The sequence below is a fragment of the Piliocolobus tephrosceles genome, chromosome 18 (genome assembly GCF_002776525.5).
Source record: "Piliocolobus tephrosceles isolate RC106 chromosome 18, ASM277652v3, whole genome shotgun sequence".
Lineage (NCBI taxonomy): Eukaryota > Metazoa > Chordata > Mammalia > Primates > Cercopithecidae > Piliocolobus > Piliocolobus tephrosceles.
In genome coordinates this window covers 39,056,444-39,066,398 of record NC_045451.1, presented here as the reverse complement: position 1 = coordinate 39,066,398, position 9,955 = coordinate 39,056,444, and positions in this window count along the sequence as shown.

The window sequence follows — 9,955 nt, the reverse complement described above, 5'->3', positions numbered from 1 at the left end:
CCAACTAAAAAACTTGATTACTACTTCAAAATAAAGCATTTTTTATACAGGTGGAATTATCTACTTGGCCCCTCTACCTCATCAGATCTCCCCATTATTCATGCCAGGTCTTCAAGAATTTCTTGCTGTTCTCAACTAGGTTTCAACATGGATTTTCTCTTTTTCATGAATTTTGGTTCTGTCTGACCTTAAACCTAAGCTCTCTCTGTAATTCTTACTCCCTCCAACCATGCCCTTTTTTTATCCCCAAGTGCCTTCACTGATAAAATGCAAATGTTAACCTCTGATAAACTGTCAAATTTCCAAATGATAAAAACCAGTATCTTTCCTACTTTCTTCATGGGTGGATTTTTTTTTTTTTTTTTTGTAAGGATTCTTTTTACTGTGATGTAAAATATAGTTGTGAAATTCTAGAAGCAATTGACTACTAACAGATATCAATACCTATTTTAAAAGTCCTGCAGTTTAATTTACTAGATTTTCTTTTTCGCCTCTGTAGTTTCAAAGAAATTCAATACACATTTTCTGAAAACCTGTTTCCACTCAGAACTAATCACTGTTCTACCATCCTCTCATGCAATCTCCACGTTTTGCTGCAGTGGAATTATTATCAGCCCTTTTATAGAGAGGAAGAAACCGAGACACTTAAATATTTAATAATAAGGCAGTCTTCACTCAGCTAGTAAGAGGTGAAGCCAGGATTCACACCGAGAGAATCTAAATATGGACCTCATGTTTTCATTCATTAAGATACAGGGAGAATAAAAAATCTTTTAGATAAGAAAAAGAGAAGTTGACCTATTAAAGCAATTTAATCAATTCACATTTCATCAACAAAAAGTCAAAAACTATGGAATTTTACTTACCAGAAAATGATTAGAAATGTTTCCTTTAAAATAGGTAAACCTTTCCCAGTTCATAAATAATCAAGCCTATCCATTTTCTATTAAGCTGTGATTTGGCCTCATAATCCATCTCCATCTCAACCTGATGCTCCATATAGTTATGATCATTAGATTGTCATCAGTATTCAAGATGACATCAAATTGTCACCTCTGTACCAAACACTCAAACATGCATGCTCAGAGAAGTAGGTAGTAGTTCTTAAAAATGTTCAGTGGAAACACAACACACATTGTTTCATGCATGTTCTTTTTTTTTTTTTTTTTTTTTTTTTTATCTAGATGGAGTCTTGTTCTGCCACCCGGGATGGAGTACAGTGGTGCCATCACAGCTCACTGCAACCTCCGCCTCCCGATTTCAAGTGATTCTCCAGCCTCAACCTCCCCAGTAGCTGGGATTACAGAGGTGTGCCACCACACCCAGCTAATTTTTGTATTTTTAGTAGAGACAGGGTTTCAGTATGTTGGTCAGGCTTGTCTCGAACTCCCAACCTCTGGCCGCTTCAGCCTCTGGAAGTGCTGGGATTACAGGCATGAGCCACTGCGCCCAGCCACATTGTTTTATTTCCTACTAACTGTGTGTAATAGATCTGTGTTAAAAAACAAACAACCACCACAGCAACACAAAACATTGGGGGATTAATTCAATTAGTACTTCTCATTATTTTCAGTATATGCTATATATTAATATCTGGCATTATCATAGAAACTGGGAGTCGTAGAAGCAAAACACACAATACTGTGTTAGCTTAGAAGCAGCTCAGTATATGTACACAAAGCAGAGACTTTAGGTTCAAACTGCCCCAGGTTGAATCTCTTTTTGTCACTGTGGGGTTTTAAATTAGATAACATTCTGATATTTATCTTTATCACCAGCAGAACTAGAAGAACATTGCCGACATCTTATGTAGTTCCGTGAATTCAGTGAGGTAATATAAATTAGAAAATGCATTATATAGGTTAGATTTAAATGTAATCTAGTTTATGCTTCAGGTACCTGCTACTATGAACAGATACTGGATAGGAACACGGAAAAGAATGTCACAGAAAGATTCCTCATTAAGTGACAGTATAAATTTTAAACAAGTCATCCCAACTATAAGGTGATGTTATTAGTACTAGAGGTAATAAGGCAGCAGCGACACTAGCGTCACAGTTCTATCTGCGACCTGGATCGGGAAACGATTTGAGGATGAGAACTAGGCATATCTCTCATCCAAGGATTATGTATCATTATGGATTCTCCACTGGATAAATGACATACGAATATAACGGAAGCTGAGGCAATACTTTCAGTAAGCTCCTCCTGTTTCTCTCTGAGTCATGTAGAGTGAATATGTTTTCTAATACTATTTCTAAATTTGATTCAAATCTGACATTTATAGTGTCTCAAACTTTCATTAACTAAATAAATATTCACTGAGCTTACTATATGCAAAACCCTGACCTAGCTACTATGAAATGTAAAGATCAATAAAACACATTTTTTTAAATGATGGCCTTTAAAATTAAACCATCATGCATTTGAAATTGATGCTTTAAGAGAGTAGTATAAAGCTTTATAAAGGAAGACTATCCCTATGTGTAATCAGGGAATTATTTCTGGAATATATTGTTATGTAAAAACATAAAGTAGAAAAAACATGTATTTCATGCTTCCATTCATCTAATAAAGAGATATATGTAAATATACAAATACTCATATTTATTTATGTTAAAAATTAGAAGAATCAACCCAAAACTTTTAAAAGTATGGGAGAGGAGGGAACAGCTTGAGTGTATAAAGATAAGCTTTAGTTAATATATTTTTGTTACAAATTTGAAATAAGAAAATGGAAAAAATTCATCACTATAAAATAGAACTGTATTTAGAATGAAAAATTTTTAAGTAGAAATAAAAAGCAAACAAGAGATATACTTAAATAAATGAGTTGATGGCATAAATACACAGAAACTATCTCAGATTACTTTAAAATGTAATACATTTAACATTACATAAAATATAATATTTTACATATATTTAAATATTCTTTTAAAAATATATATACTTTAAGTTCTGGGGTACATGTGCAGAGCTTGCAGGTTTGTTACATAGGTATACACATGCCATGGTGGTTTGCTACACCCCTCAACCTTTCATCTACAGTAGATATTTCTCCTAATGCTGTCCCTTCCCTAGCCCTCTACCCACTGACAGACCCCAGTGTGTGATGTTCCCCTCTCTGTGTCCATGTGTTCTCATTGTTTCACTCCTATTCATGAGTGAGAACATGCGGTGTTTGATTTTCTCTTCTTGAGTTAGTTTGCTGAGAATGATGGTTTCTAGCTTCATCCATGTCCCTGCAAAGGACATGAACTCATCCTTTTTTATGGCTGCATAGTATTACCTGGTGTATATATGCCACATTAGCTTTATCCAGTATATCATTGATGCGCATTTGGGTTGGTTCCAAGTCTTTACTATTGTGAATAGTGCCACAATAAACATGCGTGTGCAGGTGTCTTTATAGTAGAATGATTTATAATCCTTTGGGTATATACACAATAATGGGGTTGCTGGGTCAAATGGTATTTCTGGTTCTAGATCCTTGAGGAATTGCCACACTGTCTTCCACAACGGTTGAACTAATTCACACTCCCACCAACAGTGGAAAAGCGTTCCTATTTCTCCACATCCTCTCTCCCAGTATCTGCTGCTTCCTGACTTTTTAGTGATCACCATTCTAACTGGTGTGAGATGGTATCTCATTGCGGTTTTAATTTGCATTTCTCTAATGACCAGTGATGATAAGGTTTTTTTTTTTTTCATATGTTTGTTGGCTGCATAAATGTCTTCTTTTGAGAAGTGCCTGTTCATCTCATTTGCCCACTTTTTGATGGGGTTGCTTTATTCTTGTAAATGTTTTAAAGATCTTTGTAGATGCTGGATATTAGCCCTTTGTCAGATGGATAGATTGCAAAAATGTTCTCCCATTTTGTAGATTGCCTGTTCATTCTGATGAAGTTTCTTTTGCTGTAAAGAAGCTCTTTAGTTTAATTAGATCCCATTTGTCAATTTTTGGCTTTTGTTGCCATTGCTTTTGGTGTTTTAGTCATGAAGTCTTTGCCCATGCCTTTGCTATGTCCTGAATGGTATTGCCTCAGTTTTCCTCTAGACTTTTTATGGTTTTAAGTCTTATGTTTAAGTCTTTAATCATGTTGAGTTAATATTTGTATCAGGTGTAAGAAAGGGGTCCAGTTTCAGTTTTCTGCATATGGCTAGCCAGTTTTCCCCAACACCATTTATTAAATAGGGAATCCTTATTGCTTGTTTTTTCAGGTTTGTCAAAGATCAGATGGTTGCAGATGTTTGGCATTATTTCCGAGGCCTCTGTTCTGGTCCATTGGTCTATATATATCTGTTTTGGTACAAGTATCATGCTGTTTTGGTTACTATAGCCTTGTAGTATAGTTTGGAGTCAGGTAACATGATGCCTCCAGCTTTGTTCTTTTTGGTTAGGATTGTTTTGGCTATGCAGGCTATTTTTGGTTCCATATATAATTTAAAGTAGTTTTTTTCTAATTACATGATGAAAGTCAATGGTAGCTTGATGGGGATAGCACTGATTGTATAAATTACTTTGGGCAGTGTGGCCATTTTCACAATATTGATTCTTCCTATCCATGATCATGAAATGTTTTTCCATTTATTTGTGTCCTCTCTTATTTCCTTGAGCAGTGGTTTGTAGTTCTTCTTCAAGAGGTTCTTTACATCCCTTGTAAGTAGTATTCCTAGGTATTTTATTCTCTTTGTAGCAATTGTGAATGGGAGTTTACTCATGATTTTCTCTCTATTATTGGTGTATAGGAATGCTTGTGATTTTTGCATATTGATTTTGTATCCTGAGACTTTGCTGAAATTGCTTATCAGCTTAAGGAGATTTTGGGCTGAGACCATGGGGTTTTCCAAATATAAAATCATGTGATCTACAAACAGAGACAATTTGACTTCATCTTTTCCTATTTGAATGCCTTTATTTCTTTCTCTTGCCTGATTGCCCTGGCCAGAACTTCCCATAGTACGTCAAATCGGGGTGAGAGAGGGCATCCTTGTCTTGTGTCAGTTTTCAAAGGGAATGCTTCCAACTTTTGCCCATTTTGTATGATATTGGCTGTGGGTTGGTCATAAATAGCTCTTATTATTTTGAGATACATTCCATCAATACTTAGTTTATTGAGAGTTTTTAACATGAAGGGGTGATGAATTTTGTCAGAGGCCTTTTCTGTGTCTATTGAGACAATCGTGTGATTTTTGTCACTGGTTCTTTTTATGTGATGGATTATGTTTATTGATTTGCATATGTTGAACCAACCTTGCATCCCAGGGATGAAACCAACTTGACAGTGGTGGATAAGCTTTTTGGTGTGCTGCTGGATTTGTTTTCCTAGTATTTTATTGAGGATTTTCGCATCAATGCTCATGAGGGATATTGTCCTGAAATTTTCCTTTTTTATTGTGTCTCTGCCAGGTTTTGGTATCAGGATGATGCTGGCCTCATAAAATGATTTTCTTTTTTCTATTGTTTGGAATAGTTTCAGAAGGAATGGTTCCAGCTCCTTTTTGTACCTCTGGTAGAATTTGGCTGTGAATCCATCTGGTCTTGGACATTTTCTGCCTGGTAGGCTGCTAATTACTGCCTCAAAGGAATTTATCCATTTCTTCTGGATTTTTCTAGTTTATTTGCATAGAGGTTTTTATAGTATTCTCTGATGGTAGTTTACATTTCTGTGGGACCAGATATACCCTTTATCATTTTTATTGTGTCTATTTGATTCCTCTCTATTTTCTTCTTTATTAGCCTGGCTAGTTGTCTATCTATTTTGTTGATATTTTCAAAAAATCACCTCCTGGATTCATTTATTTTTTGAAGGGTTTTTCATGTCTCTATCTCCTCCAGTTCTGCTCTGATCTTAGTTATTTATCGTCTTCTGCTAACTTTTGAATTTGAATTTGTTTGTTCTTGCCTCTCTAGTTCTTTTCATTGAGATGTTAGGGTGTCGATTTTAGATCTTTCCTGTTTTCTCTTGTGGGCATTTAGTGCAATAAATTTCCCTCTAAACACTGCTTTTGCTGTGTCCCACAGGTTCTGATTCTTGTACATTGTGTCTTTGTTCTCATTGGTTTCAAAGAACATCTTTATTTCTGTCTTAATTTTGTTATTTACCCAGTAGTCATTCAGGAGCAGGTTGTTCAATTTCCATGTAATTGTGTGGTTTTGAGTGAGTTTCTTAATCCTAAGTTCTAATTTGATTGCACTGTGGTCTGAGAGACTGCTTGTATGATTTCCTTTCTTTTGCATTTGCTGAGTAGTGGTTTACTTCCAATTATGTGGCCAATTTTAGAATAAGTGTGATAAGGTGCTGAGGAGAATGTATATTTTGTTGATTTAGGGTGAAGAGTTCTGTAGATGTCTATTAGGTCCAATTGGTTCAGAGCTGAGTTCAACTCCTGAATATCCTTGTTAATTTTCAGTCTCATTGATCTGTCTAATATTGACAGGGGGTGTTAAAGTCTCTCACTATTATTATGTGGGAGTCTAAGTCTCTTTTTAGGTCTCTAAAAACTTGCTTTATAAATCTGGGTGCTCCTGTATTGGTTGTATACATATTTAGGATAGTTAACTCTTCTTGTTGCATTGATCCCTTTACCATTAGGTAATGCCCTTCTTTGTCTTTTTTGATCCTGGTTGGTTTATAGTCTGTTTTATCAGAGACTAGGATGGCAACTCCTGCTTCTTTTTGCTTTCCATTTTCTTGGTATATCTTCCTCCATCCCTTTATTTTGAGTCTACATGTGTCTTTGCAGGTGAGATGGGTCTCCTGAATACAGCACACTGATGGGGCTTGACTTTGTCCAATTTGCCAGTCTACGCCTTTCATTGGGCATTTAGTCCATTTACATTTAAGGTTAATATTGTTATCTGTGAATGTGAGACTATCATTATGATGGTAGCTGGTTATTTTGCCCATTAGTTGATGCAGTTTCTCCATAGTGTCAGTGGTCTTTACAATTTGGTATGCTTTTTGCAGTGGCTGGTACCAGTTGTTCCTTTCCATGTTTAGTGCTTTCTTCAGGAGTTCTTGTAAGGCAGGCCTGATGGTGACAAAATCTCTCAGTGTTTGCTTGTCTGTAAAGGATTTCATTTCTTCTTTGCTTGCGAAGCTTAGTTTGACTGGATATGAAATTCTGGGTTGAAAATTCTTTTATTTAAGAATGTTGAATATTGGCCCCCACTCTCTTCTGGCTTGTAGGGTTTCTGCAGAGAGATCTGCTGTTAGTGTTATGGGCTTCCCTTTGTACGTAACCTGACATTTCTCTCTGGCTGCCCTTAACATTTTTTCCATAAATTCAACCTTGGTGAATCTCACGATTATAACATTTTTTCCATAAATTCAACCTTGGTGAATCTCACGATTATGTGTCTTGGGGTTGCTCTTCTCAAGGAGTATCTTTGTGGTGTTCTCCGTATTTCCTGAATTTGAATGTTGACCTGTCTTTCTAGGTTGGTGAAGTTCTCCTGGATAATATCCTGAAGAGTGTTTTCCAACTTGGTTCCATTCTCTCCATCACTTTCATGTACACCAATCAAACGTAAATTTGGTCTTTTCACATAGTCCCATATTTCATGGAGGCTTTGTTCACTCCTTTTCATTTTTTTTCTCTAATCTTTTCTTTCTGTTTTATTTCATTTTCTTCAATCTCTGATATCCTTTCTTCCTCTTGATAGATTTGGCTATTAATACTTGTGTATGCTTCACAAAGTTCTTGTACTGTGTTTTTCAGCTCCATCAGGTCATTTATGTTCTTCTCTAAACTGGTTATTCTAGTTAGCAATTTGTATAACCTTTTTTCAAGGTTCTTAGCTTCTTTGCATTGGATTAGAACATGCTCCTTTAGCTTGGAGGAGTTTGTTATTACCCACCTTCTAAAGCCTATTTCTGTCAGTTTATCAAACTCATTCTCCATCCAGTTTTGTTCCCTTGCTGATGAGGAGTTGTGATCCTTTGGAGGAGGAGGGGCATTCTAGTTTTTGGAATTTTCAGCCTTTTTGCACTGGTTTCTCCCATCTTCATGGATTTATCTACCTTTGGTCTTTGATGCTGATGACCTTCAAATGGAGTCTCTGAGTGACCTTTTTGTTCATGTTGATGCTATTCCTTTCTGTTTGTTAGTATTCCTTCTAACAGTCAGGTTCCTCTGCTGCAGGTCTGCTGGAGTTTGCTGGAGGTCCATTCCAGACCCTTTTTGCCTGAGTATCACCAGTGGAGGCTGCAGAACAGAAAAGATTGCTGCCTGTTCCTTCCTCTGGAAGCTTCATCCCAGAGGGGCACCCGCCAGATGTCAGCCAGAGCTCTCCTGTATGAGGTGCCTCTCAGCCCCTACTCAGAGCTGTCTCCCAGTCAGGGACTCACTTGAGGAGGCAGTCTGACCCTTAGCAGAGCTTGAACACTGTGCTGGGAGATCCACTATTCTTTTCAGAGCTGTCAGGCAAGGACCTTTAAGTCTGCTGAAGCTGCGCCCACAGTCGCCCCTTCCCCCAGGTGCTTGGTCCCAGGGAGATGGGGGTTTTATCTATAAGCTCCTGAGTGGGGATGCTGCCTTTTTTTTTTTTTTTTTTTCCCCCCCCCTCAGAGATGCCCTGCCCAGAGAGGAGGAACCTAGAGAGGCAGCTGAGCCACAGTGGCCTTGCTGAGCTGTGGTGGGCTCCACCCGGTTTGAACTTCCCTGAGGCTTTGTTTACACGTGAAGGTAAAACTGCCTACTCAAGTCTCAGCAATGGGGAATGCCCCTCCCCTGCCACCTAAACTTAAGCGTCCCGGGTCGACCTCAGACTGCTGTGCTGGCAGTGAGAATTTCAAGCCAGTGGATCTTAGCTTTCTGGGCTCTAAGGGGTTGGGACCCGCCGAGCCAGACTACTTGTCTCCCTGCGTTCAGCCCCCTTTCCGGGGGAGTAAATGATTCTGTCTTGCTGGCATTCCAGGCACCACTGGGGTATGAAATAAAAACTCCTGAAGTCCCTGGTTTTGGGCTTGAAACCTAGAGCCCTGGTGGTATAGGCACTGGAGGGAATCTCCTAGTCTGTGCGTTTGAAAGACTGTGGGAACAGTACAGTATCTGGGCCCAGTACACCGTTCTTCAGGGCTTCCCTTGGGTAAGGGAGGGAATTTCCTGAGCCCTTGCACTTCCTGGGTGAGGCGATGCCTCACCCTGCTTTGGCTCACCCTACATGGGCTGCACCCACTGTCCAACCACTCCCAATGCAATGAACCGGGTACCTCATTTGGAAATGCAGAAATCACCCGCCTTCTGCGTCGATCTCGCTGGGAGCTGGAGACCAGAGCTGTTCCTATTTGGCCATCTTGCCAGCAATCCTCTATTTAAACATTCTTAAGACAATGTACCTTAAGAAAGAAAAAGAACTGCTCTTAAAGTATGTTATATAATATTATTAATTTTGGAGAATGATATTTTTGACAGTGATATTAGTATTGTTTTCTTTTTTTGGTTTGGTTATAGTTGACTTCTATTTCCCATTAAAAAGCTTTATTGAGGTTTAATGTATATATAACTAACTACACACATTTAAAGCGTACAGTTTGGTCTACTTTATTACTTGCTGTGTGGATGTTTTGGTACTTGTTGTATGTATCAAGGGGTCATTCACTTTTATTGCTGAGAAGTATTCCATTTTGTAAATATACTACGTTTTACTTGTTCATTCACTTGTTGATGAACATTTGACTTCATTCCAGGTTTTTACTATTACAAATAAAGCTGCTACGAAAATTCATGCGCAAGCCTTTGTGTAAACATATGCATTCATTTGTCTTAAGTAAATACTTAGGAGCAAAATGACTGAGTCACGTAATAGGTATATTTTCAACTTCTTATGAAAATTATAACTTCCCAAAGCAGTTGGACATGTTATATTCCTTTTAGCAGTGTACAAGGGGTCCATTTCCTCTATAACATTGTCAGCTCTTGGCATTTTCAAAACTTTAATTTGTGTTAT